The 21,476-nt window shown below is 35.4% G+C and overlaps 1 pseudogene; it reads right to left on the bottom strand.

Moving 5' to 3' along the window:
- Positions 1–12,086: 12,086 nt before the first annotated feature.
- On the bottom strand, positions 12,087–12,845 carry LOC149145731 (secreted RxLR effector protein 161 pseudogene; annotated as a pseudogene).
- Positions 12,846–21,476: the final 8,631 nt, after the last annotated feature.

A 21,476-nucleotide genomic window follows, 5' to 3' on the forward strand; every position in this document is an offset into this window, starting at 1 on the left:
TTGGAGAGGCAGAAATATTTTCTTTATGTTGATAATTGTTTGTGATGTATTTATATTTTTATTAACTTTTTTATGTTGTCTTTTATGTTTGTTCATCAAGCAATTACCAAAACCAAAACACAAAGATCAAGGACACCAGATGTAGCTACTCAGCAAGGGCTAAAAACCTTATATAGGTGAAAACCTAGTCAAAGAGATCTTCTTTCAGTAATTCAAAATGAGATGGACCAAGACCTTAGACCAACAAACCTTTCTCGTCCACCAAGGTAGCGTTCCAAGATGATTTAGTAGTATCTTCTTATCCAACAACTTCAGCCCAACAACAATCTAGAAATTCGACTTCCCAGCGCCATAAGTTTGACCCCCAGCAACAGAATTTCAATCCAGCAGCAAAACTCCAGTTTCGGCCTCTCCAAAAGCTCAACGAATTCACACGTGTGTGAGAGAGAGAATTTTGACTTTTAGTGCTTGAGAGAGACAACCTTTTTCGCTAGCCTTCCTATTCTTCCTTGAAATTCACACTTTTTCTGGCCCAAAAGATACTCTCCAAAAGCTCAACGAATTCACACGTGTGTGAGAGAGAGAATTTTGACTTTTAGTGCTTGAGAGAGACAACCTTTTTCGCTAGCCTTCCTATTCTTCCTTGAAATTCACACTTTTTCTGGCCCAAAAGATACAAATCGAACTTGGTGAGTGAGAGTGACAAATGAGGTCGAGTAGTTGCCTTTATATACGAGTTTTTGCCCCTTTGTTTAGGCCGACTTGTCCAGTGTGAGACCGACTTGGTGGAGGAGGCCTAATTGACTTGTTTTACATTTTTTTTTTTTTTCTTGACAAATAGATCCCAAGAAGGGTTCTTTACATTATGACATGGACAAGGACACTAGACATAAACCCTAGAAGCTCGTAATGGAAGCTTTGACCTAAGCATGAAAACCATGCTTTAATAGTAAAAATTTCTTTTTCTTTATTTTGATAAATAAATTACATCATGACTCAAATACAACTATGAAGATCGACATTAGTTACATTCCTCAACAACATGAGGAACTAAGTCCCTAGCAGTGACATCAAAGTTGACTACAGGTTTGGACTAGGGTACTCTACATGTTTTTAGGAAAGAAGCTTGTGCCAATCATGATTAGATTACTTAACCTGTATGTCAATTGCTGCTACAGGAAATAGTGCTTTCTCATTGATAAAAACTAAAACTATCATGATAGTTGGTTTGCAGTGTCTTTTACCATCTTTTTTTTTATCTTTCCGTCTGGTTGACTAGTTCGGAATATGAAGCACCATCATTTTGCTGGATTGAGAGTGGTATTCATGTTATGAAAATACTTCTGATACCTAATGTTGTCTCAAATCATTATTTTCCTTTCTAATGTTTATGTACATAGTTGCTCCCTGAATACAATGAGGGAAAAGGGATTTTCTTGGGAATTACAACCCAACCCTTGGCCCTTGTGGCGTCTCTCCCTTTACACAAACCTTATGGAAACCCCATCTCCTCAGCGCCTTAGTGAACAAGACCACTCCACTATGTAAGAAGTGGTCAAAAATTGTTTCTATAAACCCAGACGACTCTACCAAATGTAAGTCTTGTACCTCTTCTTACATCCTTTACAAGCTGGGATCAGGTCCATCTAGGAATGCCTCAAGTTACACGCTATTTAATGCCATTGTTGGTCATGGTTTGTAACATTTAGAGCACGCCCTCATATCTATCACTCAACAGGGCACACAACTTTAGTTGGATAGGTCCTTGTTGAAACTTATGCATATAGGTATAGAGTACCAATTGCTTCATCGATGCACTGAACAACCCTAGACTCCTTTTCCTTAGATTTGCAGTTCTATGATAATAATTTTTGGAATTCCTTGAATTTTTTTTGGATAGAAAAGCGCCAAATCGTTGATTGTTTATACTACATTTTTCTAAAGCCATCACCACTTGTTACTTAACCTAGGAGTTCCAATGCACCCTTCCCAAGAATCAGGAAATCCCCTCATTATAACCTTTAGAATAGATCACAAATTTCACCAAGAAGAGACAAGGGATAATAGTTAGCTCAATGTATATCTTCTCCAACACTTCCACATCCTATGATATATAAACCCTGGAGGGTCTACTAAAGTTGACAATAATGAGGATGATCACTTGGCAGAGGTGTTAGTTTTAGCTAACAATGGTATGTTCTATGCTTAGCACAATTTACTTCAATAATTCTTAGTATCCCAATAACAATTTTCAATTATTTCGAGTAGCAATCACATAACCATTAATCACATTGACAGTAAATGTAGATAGAACATAAAAAAAATGCAGAAGACAAGCCAACCAAGAGGACACCAGAGGTGACGGATGCTAGGGAAAACCCTTTGATCAAATCTTATTATTATTATTCAATAATTCAGCGAAGAGAGAGAGTACAAAAGTCAAATAGACTAGCCCAATAGAAAGTCAAATCAACCCTGTCAAATTCTACAGTCAACTGCAGCCAAACTTCAACCTTAAACAGAAAGTAAATGCTGGTCAAATCAACAACAAAACACCTCCTTTGAAGCTCAATCAAAGGTAGTCCAATTAGGCCTCCAACAAGGGTCAAAGTCAACCCAAAATAATCTCACAAACTCTGGTCAAACTCAGTCAAACAATAGTCAGCGCTGCGGTCAACGTAGGTCAAACAACCCAAAAAGCCTCGATTTTTGAGCCAATCAATGTGGCCTCAAGAGAGCGAAATGCTGCCTCTAGAAATGTAGTGAAATTCGGTTAAATTTGTGGTCAACGTTGGTCAACAGTCCTCCTAGACGCACGTGAGAGAGAGAGAGAGAAGATGCCCAAGTTGTACAAACCAATCTGATGAAGAGAGAAGAATGTGTGAGTGAATGATGTCCAAATGAGGTGTGAGGTCTTTTCTATTTATACACTTAGTTGTGGGTGAAGAGACACATCTATTGGGCTTCTTGAGTTTACATTAAGTTGAGGCCGACCTAAATAATTTGTACATGTGAGAGAATAAATTCAAAATCACACTTCTGCTTGTCCGAATGAGATGATCTTTATAACAATCTCTCGAAAAGAGGAATCCAATGCAATAATTATCTCCATCATACGAGCTGTCCCAAGGTGGAATCATCATACGAGCTGTCCCAAGGTGGAATTTGGCCCTAGTTGCCAATTCTAACAGTGCCTCTCAACTAGGGAGAATTCCACTTGCCAAATCATCTGTCATCATCATGACATCCGGTTGTCATGTATTGTCTTTGTTTGCTATGCTCTTATGAACCATGAAGTAATAATGAAAAGAAGTGATCAAGAGTGAGTCACAAGACCTTACCACTCTCCACTGACAAAAGTCAGTCCATGATTCCAGATCAAGTTGTTGAACATGATGCATCCTATTCATAGGGAGTACGATAATACACGATGCGTCCATCGATAGTGCTGGTCCCTAATCACTTTTCCCAGTGCATTGGATGGATGTGTGGTACTTCCCATGAGCCTCAGACTCCATGAGTAGGATGTATGTTGGGGCATTGACAAGAGAAGATGAATCACTCATCCTGCTCATATGCCATAGGAGAAGGTGAACCATTCATCCTATGCATATGTCAATTGTAGGGGAAAGTGAACCACTCACCCTACATACATGTGTCCGCAGTCATAGGGGAAGGTGAATCACTCAACCTACACACATTTCAATCATCACGGGGTATCACAGGGGAAGGTGAACTACTCACCCTGTACATAGCGCACCACAAGGGGAAGGTGAACCAGTCACCCTATGGTCGCTCATAGCTCTAAGAAGTACCCCAAGCCCCCAGGGCTCTTAGAGCTTAGTGTCCAACTCATGCGGGACTATCATAGGAGGGTCTTTTCATGACTCCAAGTCTCTCTCTAAAGGTTAAGAATTTGATTTTCCCCAAAGGCTTCGTGAGGATATCTGCGACTTGCTCATCCACCTTGATGTGCTAGATGTTAGAAAATCAGAAAGACAGAAATATTTTCTTATACTTGATAATTACTTGTGATGTTCTTGACTTCTTATTAGTTTTATTTATATTTTTTTTTAGTTCATCAAGCAATTACCAAAGCAATAACACATAAAACAATGCACACTAGATATAGGCTTACAGCCAGGGAAAAAACCCTCTAAGGGAAAACTCAGTCAATAATTCTTAATAGTTTTCCTGAGATATTCGAAGACTCTAGATCTTGACACAAACTTTCTTCAACACCAAGTCAACCTTCATCTTTTCTTGCAGATGATCCTACTTGACCTGGCAGCTCCAACAACAATAGCAACAATTTTTGCAACCCAACAACTTTGACCTTGCTTTGGAGGCTTTGATCTTCACTGAAAGACTTCGATCTTGACATAGGAACTTCGATCTTGGCCCAATACAACTTCCTGGGACAACAACATCCAACACCAATAACTTTGACCTATGGTTCGATCTGGCAACAATAACGCACTAAAATTGGCTACGACATCAACAAGAGAACTTCGATCTTGCAAACTAGGGCACGAGAGAGAGATAGAAGCACCAAAATTTCTATTTTCTTCTTTTCCTTCTCCTTGACCAAACTCACACTTCCTTTTCCTCCTATTTCACACTTTTTCCTACTTTAAGAGATATCGAACTCTCTTGTTGAGTGTGAGTGCTTCAAATGGAACTCAAACTGCTTGCATTTATAGTCCTTTGGTGAGGTAGAATAGCCCTCTTTGAGGCCGACTTGATCATTTTAAGGCAGACTTGGTGTGGAGGCAACATATTTCATATTTGACTCAATACTTAACCTTTTTACATGATTCAAAAACCCAAGAAGGGTCTCTTTAAAAGTACAATGACTCTATTAAGTCAAAATAAATCATAGAGGTCCTCAATGGGGACTTTGACCTAAAACATGATGACCCAAGCATGAAACCCATGCTTTAATAAGTCATAATAATAATAATAAATCTTTTCTTTATTCTTTTGACAAGTACATTACAAGATGACTCAAATACATTAAATGAAGACCGAACCTAGTTACATTTTCCAACAATCCCTCTTAACTAAAGAGGTATTCATCATATACAAGTACAAGGAAGATCTCAACTATATGAACCATTAAGAATTTTTAGGCACTGCAATGCCATGGAATAGAGTCCTGACCAGAGCAATCTATCCATTGGTCTTTCAATGGTTTAAGCACCGTAATGCCATGAACTAGATTCTTGACCAGGGCAATCTGTCCAAGTGGGAATAAGATGGACTCAAGCTTTTAGCCTTTTTAGTGTACCATCAGGCTTAATAACCATCAACCTAGGGATCCATGTGTGTATCATGTTGTTATCTGAGATGATTCTAGGTTAATTAATCATGCCAGAGCATCTAAAATGTTTTGTTTGTTTTAAAGTTTTTGGATGACCAATGTTATGAACAATTTGAAATCAAGTGCTTAAACTTCAACACTTGCCAAATAAAATGAAAGGGCTATTTATTTGCCTTCAAATAGTTAATTGATTTTAATTGAATGCATAGCAGAGTTTTAAAGAATTACAACTTACTAACTATTCAAACTGAATATTTAATTAACTATAAGAGAGAACGCAGGTAAACAATGTTTACCTGCGCTTTACCTGCTCAACAAAATGTATTTAATCTCATGCAGATGGGTGTGACAATTTATAGATATAGAGGAGTTTATAATAACAAACAATTTTATAAACTATTCTCTAATTATTGTTTATAACTTCACAGGGGATTTAAGATGGACTGATATTCAGTTTAATCTTACCCAAATTTCTCCATAAAAACTTAAATACATGAAGAAAAACATAATGAAATGAACACATAACAAAAATTCACTGGAGAAACTATTCGAGGCAAATCCAAAATCCTTTCATTAATTTGAAGAAAATCTCTAGTTCAGTTACAATTATACTTTGAAAGCTCATCCAAGGGTTCAACCCATAATAACTCGAAGGAAGAGTTATTTATACAAAATGAAAGATCTTCTAGAGACATCCTTTAACAAAATACAAAAATAGTACAAAAATATAGGAATCCCAAAACTACTGAGTTGTTGGCACTATCTTCGAGGAATTTGTTGATGATTTAGTCCTCAGAAAGTGTTGCCTTGCTGTCTGTCAGTTGGTGATGAAAGTTACTCGATGATTTCACACAAGTGATCCCATCTATCTTCACTTGGTATAGAAAGATTAATCAGTTTCTTGTAGACTTCATCAACCTCGGTATACTTTTCAAAAGTAGGCTTATTAACAAAGATATGTTTGATTTCATGCTTGATTATTAAATCAAAGTTCAAAGCCTCTAAGAATTCCTTCCCTGTAAGGTGACCCTTAATACCTGCAAATTTAGCTTTATTAGTTGCAATTGCATAAAGCTTTTGACAATATTCCTCCAAATTGATTAACCTGTCATTTGGTGCCACTAATTTTGGCAGTCCTCTTTGGTTGAGTAAGTTGAACTTGAAATGAAACCTTTGGACAACAATTTTCAAGGTCTGGCATTTTGTCTCCAACTGAGTCATGAGATTCTTTTTTTGCAAAACCTTTTTAATCTCTAGAATAGTTTTTGTCCTATCAACAATATGAATCTCTTCCAATTCAACCCTGGTTTTTGAATTGAGCACTTTAATCATATCTATAGCTTCACTTGGTTTTTCCATAAGGAGTTCTCTGACTTCTTCAATAGTTGTCTGGCATCTATTAATGAGCTTTTCCCGTTCAAAAATAATTTGTATGGACGGCCACACTTCAGTTATAGCTTGACTGATATCTGTCCAAATATTTTCCTTAGCTTTGGCCAAGGTTTGAGCCATTAATGACTCATTCTCAAACTCTTCAATCCTTTTGGTCAATCTGTGGGTCTTTTGCATCTCTTCAACATAAAGAGTATCATTCTTAATCTTTCGTGTCTCAAGATTTTTGAATTTCTTGTGAAGCCTTTCATTTTCCTATCTCTGGAGAGACAACTCCTGTATAACCTTGTTTAAATCACATGTTGTTGATGTAGACTCTACTATTGCTGATATCAATTCCCCTGCTGTCCCTACCACTGTAATGGGTATAACTGTAATTGGAGCTATGGCTACTTGAACAGATTATTCCTTTTCTTTAAGTAAATTTTCTATCTGCTCTTCCATTGTCTTTATTTTTATATTTTGCTCAATGATTAATTTGAGCATTTCTTCTTTGTGCTGCTCACTTTCTGCTATCCCCTTAGTTTGAGGATCCTCTATAGAAGGTAGTTTGAGCTACTTCCTTAATGCTAAAATATCTGCATTCTTCTTTTTGATAATGTCCTCTACAGCTTTAACAATAGTGGGATCATACCCAATTTTGATCACTAAGTCTTCTAATGATTTTACCCTGTTATCCTTTGCCAAAGAGGATATCTTTTCTATCTTTAATTATGACTGCACATTTGAAAGAGTTGTCCTTAATTTTGATAATGCCATAGCAGTGTTAGTCATGGTGGAGAAAAGCATCTCACCAAACTGTCTGTGCATGTCCATCTGGTTGATTGGGTGTATTTGGTTGGCATCAAAGGAAAATATGGTCTTCTTGTAGTTTGAAGAAGCCTTTGGAAATGAAACTTGAGCTTGTAGGAATGGCACTTGCATCCTGCCTTTTTCACCGTCAAAGGTTGTTAATAACCTATGTTGTGAAGTGGATGTCTATTTCCAAAACTGGGCATAAACATTTGCCTTCAAAGATTCATTATTCTATTTAATTTCAAGGAAATTAGTGAAAATGTTTGGCTCCTCTTGCTCACTTACACCTATTGACTAGGTAATATCCAATAAATTCTATGAAACTGAAGAGGAGGATGGAGTTGTCATTATATTTTCTTGTGACTCTATAGAAACTTGTGAATCATCCGGATTGATGATTATAGGCTCTTTCTGACCTTCAGTAGTAGTACCTTTGGAGTCAGTCTTTGGTTTCTTTTGATAAATAACGAATTCCTTTTGCACCCTTTGCTAAAGATGAAGATTATTCTCTTGGCCTCTTATCTTGCTTGCTTTGAGAAGTGGGAGTCTGGAGGGTAGAAGGAGGTAAAATTTGTTTTTCTACGTCCTGAAGTGTGTTTTCCTCCCACTATTCCCGATTTCTGTACTTTTCAATCTCTGGTCTTGGAGTATGATTGTAAGGTGTGGTTTTGAGTTCCACCCTTAAGTTGGAGATTATATTAAATGGGTCATAAGACCAACGGAAACTTGGTTGGAATCTACATCTGTTGGAGAATTGAGTTTGGTTCAATGCCTGATGATCTCGTATTGCACATAAATGATCCAACTTGAGATTTGATCTTAAACTAAGATTTCCTCTTTCCTGAAATAAATTGTAGCTTGTCCATATTGATCATTTGCCTTATATATTCCAGAGAGAAAATTCTCATTGGAACATATTTAGGCAATTTATATGGAGTTAAATCACAACCATACACCCTAATTTCTGTGTAATTATGGTAAAGATACCAGTCTCCTGTCTTAGTTTGGTCACTCAAGTGCAAAATTCTTTTAATTTCTGGACAGATTCTAGGCTCACTCTGGCTACTGAGAATCTGTGCAACTGATGAATAAAACAGTGAATGAAATCTGAAAATTTGAACTCCGTTGAGTTCCTCTTGATCAATGAGGTCTACTGTGTGACTGCTTGACATACTCGCTGATCATCCTGCGTGTGTAAGGTCATAGGCAACACATCTCCTTGTTGAAAAAGGAACATATGCACTAATACAGAAGAATACTTGAATACTCCTTCAGTAGTGATTTTCATTAATTGTTCATGCATATTTTCAGCCAAAAATTGACTGTAATTATACATGAATGCTGGTTTGTGTTCTTTGGAGAAGATGGATAGATAACCTAGAATAGATTCATCTACCCATTGATCTGTTTGGTAACCTAACAAGCAAGAAACTAAAGAAATAATATGTTTAGCTCTTTTGGGGAACATGGACGCTGAATAAGGAGGGTTCTTTTTAGGAAGTTCAACATCTTCTGGAAGTAAGATCTCAAATTTGAGCTCTTTGGGGGAAAGTGAGCTTATGGTATAGATCCATTAGGACATTAATGAAGATAAAGCTAAGAGAATCATTCTCAAGGATAATAATCATTTTATTGATGGTTTCAAGGGTGATAGATATCTAAATGTCTCTATTCTGAGCTACCACAGTGCTTTGCAGGGGATTGTACCTAGCTTGACACTACATGACTAAATCAGGAAAATGATGGGTTTGAGGAAACATGAACATGGGCAATAAGGATTCCCATAGGTTAATTTCATCTTCTGAGTCTTGATAAGTCTGTTTTAACCAATGGTGCAATTCAAACATATCGAATTCGCACTCTGTGTCTACAATTTTGAAAAATTGGTCAGCTAAGGGAATGTGGTCAAGGTCTAGGGTATCAGTGACTTTGGGATTTTCCTGCGATGAGGTTTTACTACTAGAGGGTTGGTCCTTTCTTTTTGGTGCCATTATTTGCAAAAATGGTGGAAGAAATAACAAAAGGCTAGGAGTAAGAATACCTAAAAGAGAGTAGCTTTCATTCTGATGGTAAATTTGGCTATGCCGCAAAGCAGGCACAAGGAGCAGTGAAGATTTGAAAACTTGTGATTCATAAATTAAAACAAAGTCGGGGAAATCACGCAAAGGGGATGAGGGGTTTATTTATAATGGGAAATGTATAACCGTTAAAAGGAAACCATTACCGAATGGGAGGATATTCATTTATGGCCAACGGGAAGCTGGTAACAGATGGGAGAAACAGATAGGCAGATAGGAATACAATGGATATGAACACATGGAGTGAAAGGATTAGTGGATGGAGGATGTGGGAAACAGGAATAACCGTTGGCAAGATGACGTATGAATGAGTAGGATGAACAAATTTCAGAGGCGAAGGAGTGGGGGAGTGCGATAAGGAGGGAGAGGCACGTTGAAATGGGCACGCCATGAAAGAAACCGCTTTTCAGACCCCACCCCCCCTTGCCGTTATCGAGCAACGGTCAAAGGGGGTGAAAAGTGGCTTCCTTGCCATTGATTTGGGCGGGGAAGAAGATCATCGTCCAAATATGTCAGCGTGTTAGCGCTTTATGAAAAATTTCCTTTGTCGTTTAATGACTTTGGTTTAAAACATCGTAAGGTTTTATCTACATAAAATTAATCACGACTTATAGGTAATTAAGTTGTAATTAAACAAACCTTAATCTAATATGTCACTTGGCCAAATTTTGGGCATGTTAGGCCATCTTTTATTCTATTCTATCTTATCTAATGATGTTATACCTAGATTGAACAATTTGGTGAACTTTTTCACTAATTTAAAAACATAAATTTAAATGATTTGATCATGATTAAAGTATATGATTCAAATCAAAACATGAGGTTGTGGCATTTTAAACACACTGCACACAAAACCTTAGTTTATTTACAATGTAATTTATTCTTTTGAAGTGGCATTTAAATTTTCTCACTTGTGCAAATTTTGATTTTCTTTTGATGGGGTTTCCTTTTTTTTTAAAACTCTCTTTTTATAAATAAATACTAACTTATAAAAAATAAAAATGTTACAACATCGGTTCCAACCGGGGGCTTCTTCCTCCTATAGGTTGTAGAGAACTTGTAGATCCATGTGCCTTCTCCTCGGGCTAATGGAGTCTCTGTTGAAAACAAATACACATTGCATGTCAAATTAACACTCCGGTGATATACAAATGAAGAATGAATGGGGAACTTCTCAATATTGAATGTAGTGCTTCAAGAATTTCCCATTGACAGGCAATGAGAAATACTGTCTTTCCAAATTCTGTAGAATAAAAATATTATTACCCTTAACCTCTGCAATTCTAAAAGGTCCAAACTGTAAGTTATCAAACTTTCCATGTTTTCCTTTTTCCTTCTCTTTTAGCATCCCATCTTAACACCAAATCTCCTTCTTTAAACTCTCTTTCTCTAGCTTTTCTATCAAACAAACTTTTCATTTTGTTTTGATATTTCCGAAGCCTATAATGAACTTCATCTCTATCTTCATTAACTTATATACTATGATTTATTCTTCTGGAAAAATCACTAGGTTCTTCATTTGCTTCTTGTAAAAACTTCATGACAGGGAAAACTAGATGTGTGGGAAAAATAGCTTGCTACCTTAAACAAGCTGAAAATGAAATTTACCTGTCAATCTCTTTGGAGAAATCTTTTTTGCCCAAAGTGTATAAATGTGATCACTGTCCCAACTCCTTTTGTGATCCTCCAATGTTTTCTTTACGTCTTTAACCAAACTTTTGTTTGAGGACTCTCCCAGTCCATTTCCTTTTTGATAGTATGGAGTAGGATGCAATAAGATTTGGTATTTCTGGCAGAATTCAATCATCTTGACACTGCGGAACGCTGCTACATTGTATGTGACTATTCGCTGGGGGCATCCAAATATAAACAATATGTATTCTTCAATAAATTTCATAACCACAGTGATAGTGGGATTTAACTCGAATGGCCTCTACCCATTTGGTAAAGTAATCTGTGGCAGTCAATATCCATCTATGATGACTACTTGATGAAGGATGAATTTCACCAATGAAATCCAATCCCCATTGAAGGAAATGTGCTTGGACTAAAAGATGGAACAACACAATAAAAACTAAAATACAAAGCATAAAACATTCAACAATAATGTACAACGCTCACACACCAACTCAATCTCATTTCGTTAACATAGGCATATATTTATACATGAGGAGAGGTATTGGGTTTTTTTCAACTCCACAAATTTCTCAATCAATAACTCCACAAATCACTCCATAATTCTCTCAACAATCATCCATAAATATCTCACCCATCATTCCACTAATTTCTCCATAAATCTTTCACTAAAAACAACAACTTTAATTATTGAATATTTGACAAATGATCCATTATTCCATCATTTCTCCCCCATAATGATCATTTGGAAATATTCCAGGATCATCTCTGAATTTGTAGAACTTTTCCTTAGACAGTGCATTGGTGAATATATCATCTACCTATTTATCTGTTTTGCAGTACTCAATCTCGATCAGTCCTTGCTAAACCAGATCCCGAACAAAATGATACTGAATATCAATATGCTTGGTCTTGTTATGGAAAATTGGATTATTGTTCATCTGAATAGCATTTTGATTATCACACATCAGCTGAGTGGGTTTCTCTTGTTGTTCATGTAGGTCCTCTAGAATTCTTCTTAACCAAACTACTTCACACGCTGCTATTGCTGCCGCTTTATACTCTGCTTCTGCTATCGAGAGAGAAACTATTGATTGGTTATTAGTACTCCAAGAAACTGCTGCTGAACCCATTCTGAATGAATACTCTGAAGTTGATTTCCTGTCATCCATACATCCAACGCAATTTGAATCTGCATGACCAATCAACTTGAAATTGTCTGTAGACTTGTATACCAAACCATAACCAACTGTTCCACGCAAATATTTTAAAATCCTCTTTGCTGCTTTCCAATGCAATTCCTTAGGTTTTGCCATAAATCTTGATACCATATTGACTACAAAAGAAATATCTAGTCGAGTTGTAGCTAAGTAGATAAAACTTCCAACCAATTGACGATACAAAGTAACATCAACTGAATTGGAGTCATCATGTCTGTATAACTTCAACCCAACTTCCAAAGGAGTTGTCGCGGGCTTGCAACTCAACATTCTGAACTTCTTCAAAATGTCCCAAGTATACTTGGCTTGTGACATGAAAATACCATCTTCCTTCTGCCAAACTTCAATACCCAAGAAATAATGTAACTCAACAAGATCTGTCATCTCAAACTCAACAATCATATGTGACTTAAACCTTTGAAATAGTTTTGTACTATTCCCTGTGTAGATCAAATCATCAACATATAAGACAACTATCAGAATGTCATGTCCTGACTGAAAGATATAGAGATTGGGCTCAGATAAACTTTTAACTAAGCCATGGTCCTTAAATACTTATCAATTATTGAATACCATGCCCTTGGCGCTTGCTTAAGACCATACAAGGCCTTCTTCAACTTATAAACATAATCTTCTTTTCCTGGCACTTCAAAACCTTCAGGCTACTCCACATAAATTTCTTCATCCACATAACCATTTAGAAAGGCTGATTTAACATCCATTTGTATTGTGCAGCTAATGCAAGAACCATCCTGATTATATCCAACTTTTCCACTAGGGAAAATTTCTCAGTATAATCAATGCCTTCTTTTTGTGCATAGCCATTTGCAACTAAACGAGCCTTATACTTATCAATTGTGCCATCTGATTTATACTTGGTTTTATAAACCCACTTAGTGCCAATTACATCTTTTCCCTTTGGTAATTTGACCAAGTCCCATGTATCATTTTTCACCAAGGAATTCATTTCTATTTCCATAGCTTCATTCCATTCATTCTTTCTTGATGCTTCTGCATAATCCTGTGGTTCATCCATTTTCATTACCTGTCCCATAAGTGCATAATTCACTAGATAAATTTGAGATCTAGTAACCCTTCTTTCAAAATTTCTATCCAACATATTGCTTTTTGAATGACCCCTTTCAAGCCACTTAGGCTTCTTCTTAACTTCATCTTCTTTTACTAACTCGAAATTTGAATTATCACCAATATTCACTGCATCGTTCTTCAATTCAAATTGTACTTGTTCTGGATGATAGACTCCCTTCTCATCAAACACAACATCTCTGCTTATTATCACCTTTTTAGCCTCTGGATCAAGCAACCTGTAACTTCTTGTTTCAATATTGTATCCAATAAAGATATACTTCACACTCTTATCATCCAATTTATTCCTCTTTTCCTTAGGAACATGTGCATATGTAGTACAACCAAAAACTTTCATATGTGCAACACTTGGTTAGCATCCCGACCATGCTTCTTCTGGAGTCAAATTCAACACTACCTTTATAGGATGTCGGTTAAGAGTGTATACTGCTGTGTGTACTGCTTCAGCCCAAAACTTATTTCCAAGTGACTTAGTTTTTAACATGCTTCTAGCGATTTCAACTATGGTTTTATTCTTCCTCTCTGCATAACCATTTTGTTGAGGAGAATATGAATTAGTAAACTCTCGCTTTATTCCATTCTTCCAACAATAATTAAAAAACTCATTTGACTTGTTTTCTCCCCCATTATCTGTTCTTAGGGTGAGAATTTGTAGACCACTTTGCTTTTGAACTAAAGCCTTACACTAAAGAAAATGAGAAAACACTTCAGACTTCTCTTTTAGAAAATAGACCCATGTCTTCCTAGAATAATCATCAATGAAAGTGAGAAAATAACATGCCTTTCCAAAAGACACAATCTCCATTGGACCACATAAATCTGAATGTACCAATGCTAGACGTTCTCTAGCCTTCCATGTTCTATCTGAGAAACTTTCCCTGTGTTGTTTCCCAAAAATACACCCTTCACATACATTGTCATCCAACTTGATATAAGGAAGACCATTCACCATGTCTTGCTTTCTTAACAACACCAAACTCTGAAAATTTAGATGTCCCATCCTATAATGCCAAAGCTTACTATTTGTATCTTTTGTTGTATTCAAACTTTGTGAATTACTTGAATCAAAGGAGAGCTTGAAAATTCTGTCTTCAGTCATTTCACCTCTTGCTACAACTGCATTTTTATTCAACTTATCCATGATTAAGCATTCTTTATTATCAAACACTAACTTGTAGTTTTGCTCCATCATCTGTGCTACAGAAAGTAGGTTATTATTCAATGCCGGTGTCAACAAAGTGTCCTCAATTAACTTCTTCTTTCCATGTAATGCTGGTATTGCAACTGTGCCTTTTCCTTTCACCTCAGAAACACTATCATCACCAAATATGACTTTACCAGAATAATTGTCATTAATTTTGGTAAACAACTCCTCTTGGGATGTCATATGAGTTGAACATCCTGAACCAATATACAATGCTTCACTTTCTTCACTATGTGCCATCAAACTTGAGATGAATAACTTCTCATTCCTAGTTTCTTCAACAACTGTATTAACACCTTTTCGCTCTGTATCTTGCATTTTTGCATAACAATCTCTTTCAAGATGGCCAAATTTTTGGTAATAATAACACTGTGGTCCTCCTCCTCTTCCTCCATCTCTTCCTTGTCTTCTTTTGCCAGATCCATCTCTGCCTTTTCCTCTAAACTGGTTGGGATTCCTGCCTCTACCTCTTGAAGGTGACGCAGTTCCTTGTGAACTTTGTTGATTTCTATTTTGATTTTGATTATGATATTAACCCCTATTCCTTCCTCTTCCTCTATGCTTTGCAGAAAAGGCATGTTATACTTGCTCAAATGGTTGATTCTCTTCAACAGTGAACAAGATTCCACTTAATTAATCAATTTTCATGGTATTTAAATCCTTGGAGACCATAACACTGGTAGTGACCATCTAAAACTTAGGTAGAACACTTCTTAAAATCTTCTCAATTAGCCTTATTTATGGAACATCTTCACCTAATGACCACATTTGATTAACAAGATTTTGCATTTTTGTGATGTAATCATGAATGGATTCATTACTTTGCATATGGGCATTTTCAAAATTCCTCCTTAATCTTTGCAATTTAGCTACAACAACACCTTCAAATGTGTTCTTTAAGATATCCCATGCTTATTTAGATGATATTGCACCACTGATCCTTGGAAATATAGATTCTTCAAGAGCGCTACCTAAAAGTGAAAGTGCTTCATTATCTTTCTTAGTAAGTTCTTTAAGAGATTTCTTTTCATCATCACTTGATGCTTTGAATTCATTAGGAGAAGGCATATTGTATCCATCAGTTACAAGTTCCCATAAATATTTAGTGATGAATATAGGTTTCATACGTTTCCTCCAATAAAAATAGTTTGTGCCAACAAGTTTAGGCAATACAACACTGCGTGTTGCCATGATGAGAGTAAGAGAGTGATAGAGAGAAAGGCAAAAGAACACAATGTGTCCCACTTCAACCCGGGACAAGAACCAAATGTCCCAAAAATTGGGACTCAACCACCACCAATATATATATATATATATTGGAAGAGTACAAAGAACTAAAAAAGTCAAATTTTTTAAAAAATTACATCTTATATCTCCTTTCATTATTGCAAACCATCTTATATCCCCTTCATGAGAAGAAATTTAATTCTCCCTTTTCAAAACATTATAAAACATATTTTCTTCTTATATCTCCCTTATTGAAAATTTTAATCCCTTTCACACATTTATAAAGCCCTTTTTACAAACTAAAGGAGTGTGTCATGCACACTTCAAGAAACATTAACGTGCACTCCAAACAAAAGTTTTAATATTTAAAAAAACTCATGAAAAGTCACTCCACTAAAAAAACTTTAATGTTAAACTTTAAAAATTTAAAGTTCACTCCACTCTTATTTCAAATTTCACGTCCACGTTTAAACTTGCATGTCCAGAATCGAATGATCCCAGTTTGAATGACTATTTGTCGAACAAGCATTTGACCGGATGAAATCGCAGTAGCTCTTGCAAGCTCTAACAGACTGGTTTAATAATGCAAACAACTTGGAGTCTCTTCACACTTAGATTCTCATCCACGCAGAAGACTTCTCCACGTAGCTTCACGCAGGTCTTCTCCAAGAGGGTTTGTTCCTATTCCATGCTGGTGACTCCTCTTTTGCTGTTCTACACAAAAAAAACTTTGCTCCAACATTGCTTCAAACTATCACGGGGTTAGTCTGCATGCTCCAACGTTGCTTCATGTCCAACACTTCTTTATTCAGGTTCTTCATGCATGCACCAAACACACACGAAAAACACACAAGTTTTGTTTTTCAAGAGGGTTCTCATAGATCTCACAAACTCTCTAATTCTTGGGGGAAATGGCTCTGATACCAAATGAAAGATGGAACAACACAATAAAAACTAAATTACAGAGCATAAAACATTCAACAATAATGCACAACTCTCACACATGGACTAACACTAAACTAATGGAAGTGTTGTTAATATTTGCTTTCCAGCAAACATTTGACATTGAGTACAACTCTTGACCTTTGCCCCCACTTGTGCAAACAAAATAGGTCAATAGAATCCTGCTCTTAAAATCTTGTGTGCTGTAGCCCTCCAAGCATAGTGCCCTCCACAAATACCTGCATGAAATTGATCAATGATTCCTTTTGTCCCATTTTCTGTTAAGCAAAGTAAAAGGAGGTTAAGAGGATCCTTCCAATCCAATACAAATTTGCATTAACAATATAGTATTTTATGGCCTTCAACTTCAATATTTTACATTGATTCTTTGTAAATTTAGATGGACATTCAAAATCTCTAAGAAAATTCACAATATTAGTGTACCAATCAGAGAACAAAAATTTCTCATCAATATGAATAAGAATTGATTGGTTTGAAGAAGAAGGTTCTTGTGGATTCTTCTCTGCTGGAATTAAAGAAGAAGTATCTTGTGGATTCTTCTCTACTGTAAATGAAGAAGGTTCTTGTGGATTCTTCTCTGCTATAAATGAAGAAGGTTCTTGTGGATTCTTCTTTGTTGGAATTTCAAAAACAGAATTTATTCCCAAGATCTTACAATTTGACTCAGCAAGAAGTTTAGCCAAGCCTTGACCCTTTACCAATTTTGTAGTTTTGATAATGAGATCATACTCTAATATGTTTGTAATCCATCTCCGTCTCCTTCTATTAGTATTAGGCTGAGTTAACACAATTTTAACAACACTATTGGGTACATAGGAAATAATAGAAGAATGAAGGACATAGATTCTAAAAGCTTTTAGGGCTTGTACTAAAGAATATGTCTGTTTTTCAATGATGTCATATTTTAGTTCAACATCTCTCATGACCTTACTGAAAAAGGCAATAGGTTTGTCATCTCCATCTTTATTTTTTTGCAAAATAACGACAACCAAGGTAGTTTCAGAGGCAAAAGAAAAGACACTAAATAGTTCAAAATAGTTTGGGCTGACCAATATAAGAGCTTCTAAAATGGTCTTTTTAATCTGATCAAATTCATACCTTGTTGGAATGGTCCATTTAACTTCATGATTCTTTATTAGCATATCAATGATATCCTTAACTATTTCAGCATAATTAGGTATAAACCTTCTTAAAAAAATGATTTTCCCAAGGAAAGCCTAAATTTCCTTCTTATTCCTTGGTAATGAAAGTGCTTGTATCGCTGAAACTCTTTTAGGATCAATGATTACTTCTTCCTTAGAGATAATATGGCCAAGAAATTTTCCTTCCTTAGAAATAATATGGCCAAGCAATTTTCCTTCCTTGAGTGCAAACAAATACTTTTTGGAATTAAGAGAAATCCCAAACATTCTACACCTGCCAAAAACCTTTCTTAAATGCTAAATCCATAATTATTTGAAAAGTAGCTCCAACGTTAGTTAATCCAAAAGGAATCTTAGCATACATGAATGTATCCCAAGGAGTTGTGAATGTTTTCTTTTCTCTATCCTCTGGAATGACAATAATCTGATTGTATCTAGAAAACTATATAACATAAAAATTCTATTGGCTCATGAAACTTTCTGAAGTAGTTGATCCATCTTGGGTAATGGATAATTATCTTTCAAAGAAGATTTATTCAAATTCTTAAAATCCACACATAATCTAATTTCACCATTTTTCTTTCTTACTAGAACTAAATTAGCTACCCAATCAGAACATCTCAATGGAACTATAATTTTAGCATAAGTAACTTTTTGAGTTCTTTTTCAATCACAGGAAGAAGGACAAGATTAATTTTTGCTTAAAAGGTTTAGTCTCAGTTTTTAAAAGAATTTTATGTTCAATGAGAGATGTATCATATGCATTTAATTCACTATAAGACCAGGCAAAGACATATTTATAGGCTTTAAGGAGAGGTAAATATTTGTCTTTAACTTCCATTGACAAGGATGCATAAATCTTAATATTTCTGATTTCTTCAGAATTTCCAATGTTATAAATTTCAATATCTTCCTTAGGTGAATTTGATAATGGAATTTTGGGAACATCATTAAGATCAAAGATATTTTCAAGAGGGACTAACCCCTTAGGAATAAAATTGTTGGATAATTGAATAATGCTATGATCAACAATTTTTGAGTCAAATTGTGGTGTTTGATTTTCCTTATAAAATTCATGATTATCGAGCTGTTCTTCTTCAATTTGCAGGGTTGGAAATTCATCAATTACTTGCAAAAAGGATTTTAACTACTCATTATCATCAAATATTTTCCAACGTTTAAGATTGTCAGGAACAGATGGTCTATACTTAACTTGAATTTGATATTGGATAAGCATTTGATCAGGGATTTTAAAATAACTCGCATAAACAACCAAAGAATCTGCATGAATATTTTGATCTCTTGGAATAACAGTGATGTTGAATGCTGAAAATAAATTATTTACTGAATCCAAAATCTCATTCCTATAAGTTCTAAGTCTAGGATGATTTGTTTGACAATGAGCTCAGTGTCATTGAATACACTTAGATTCCGCACTTTAAGAGTTTTGACTAATTCCAATCATAACATGAAAGCTTCATACTCTGCTACATTATTAGTCACATCAGATTCAAGCTTATAGGATTGAATAATATTCTCTTTATCTGGTGAAATTAATACAATTCCAGCTCCAACTCCTTCCTTTGAGCAAGAACCATCAAAGTATAATCTCCAAATATCAGTCTTGATGGTTTTTGGCTTGTCTACAATGTTGTCAATACTAAGCTGAGTGTTTTGTGAATCATTTGATGATAATTCAAAACATCCAAAGTCTTGATCTACTGCATAAATAGAATGATTCCTTGCTTGCTCAGATTTACAAACTGTATTCATAAGTCTTACTTCTCGGTATAATCTAAGATGTTCACCCCCATATACAAGAATAGTAGCATAAGACATGTACATTTGAAGGCTTCCTCCTAATTTGGCATAATAAGATCTTGATAATAACATGCCAAATTTGGGAGGGATATCAGTGACTACCATGTCTAAAATTATACTCTTGATAGGGATTTGAGCTAAGGTGACCACTAGATCTTTTATGAGTCCAAGGCAAAGTACTTTCTTGGAGTCAAAAGTGTAAAGATCATGATAAGTTCTAGTGACTTCTATTTGTAGTTGTTCCATGATTATTTTTGGCATCAGATTATGTGAAGCTCCAGATTCTAACATACAATTATATAACAAGAAATCACGAACCTTTAGAATCACATAAAAATGTGGTACATTTTCATCAATCATGTTTGAGCCGGGACCAAAGATTACTGAAGGTTTTTCATCTTGTAGGCTTATTACATCCCCTTCAACATCAACACTGGATGACTGGATCCACTCAGAAACTTGGTTTTTATACCCTCGATTCTTTGAAAGTTCAAATATAGGAATGAGTATTTTAACTCTTTCTAATTCCCTTTCAACATTGAAAGTGGTTAAAACAGTTTTATCGATTGAAGTTGCTTCAACTGTTTGATTCAATGGTTGAATTGTTGTTGTTTGAGTTTCGGTAGATTTGATTTGTGATTCATTTACAATGGGGTTTTTGGGAGGTATACCAAGCCCTGACCTAGGTCTTAAATCATATCTCCTATTCAACTCTGCAATTAAAAACTCAGAAAAGTATCGATAATTTGAAATTTGAGAGTCTTTTTTATCTTGAGAAGACTGATTTAAAGGAAGAGAGACAATAGCATTTTGTAAAGATGAATGATCTAGATTATTTATATCTTCAGAAATTAAAGGGCTAATGTCTTCAGGTTGCTGATCATCAATCATCAATGGGGGTTGAATATGTTGATCAACATTTGGCCTTTGCAAAATTTGAGTTTGGGGGGATCTTCTAAATTGAGTTTGACGTCTAACAACAGTTTGTTGAATTGCTTTACGCTGAGTTTCTATTTTTGAACTTCTATTTGAACTGTTTCTAAGTAATGAAGTGATTTCATCTATCTTTTGATCTTCATTTTTAGTTTTTGAGGAAGATCCTTCTTCCTTAGCTTTCATTTTCCTTTCAGCTTTTTCTGCCTTAGCTTTAAGTTTAGCTGATGTTGACCTATTGGCTTCAAGTTCTATAACATTTGTTTGCATGTCTTCTAGGGTATGAGATGTCTTTTCCCTAAGAATAACTGCAAAATCATCTTCAAATGCTTTAGAAAACTTAACTTTTGCTGCTGTTATTGGTGGTTTATAGTCAGGTGGCATCTTATGATAAAGTTCATTAAATATTTTTATGAAATCTGCCATTGGCTCACTAGGGTTTCTTTTTAATTCTTAAAATTTTGTGAGATAATAAACAAGATCGTTATTAACCCCCTTACTAGTTCTTAAATATGGTAGTTAATTCATTCCAAGAATGAATTGAATCAACTCTCAATTGTCTGAACCAAATCCTAACGTTCCCTTCTAGTGATTGAACAAACAATCTCATATGTACATCTTCATGTTCTATGTTCA

The sequence above is a fragment of the Pinus tabuliformis genome, chromosome X (genome assembly GCF_031772625.1).
Source record: "Pinus tabuliformis cultivar Carrire ecotype Pingquan chromosome X, CPIR1, whole genome shotgun sequence".
NCBI lineage: Eukaryota > Viridiplantae > Streptophyta > Pinopsida > Pinales > Pinaceae > Pinus > Pinus tabuliformis.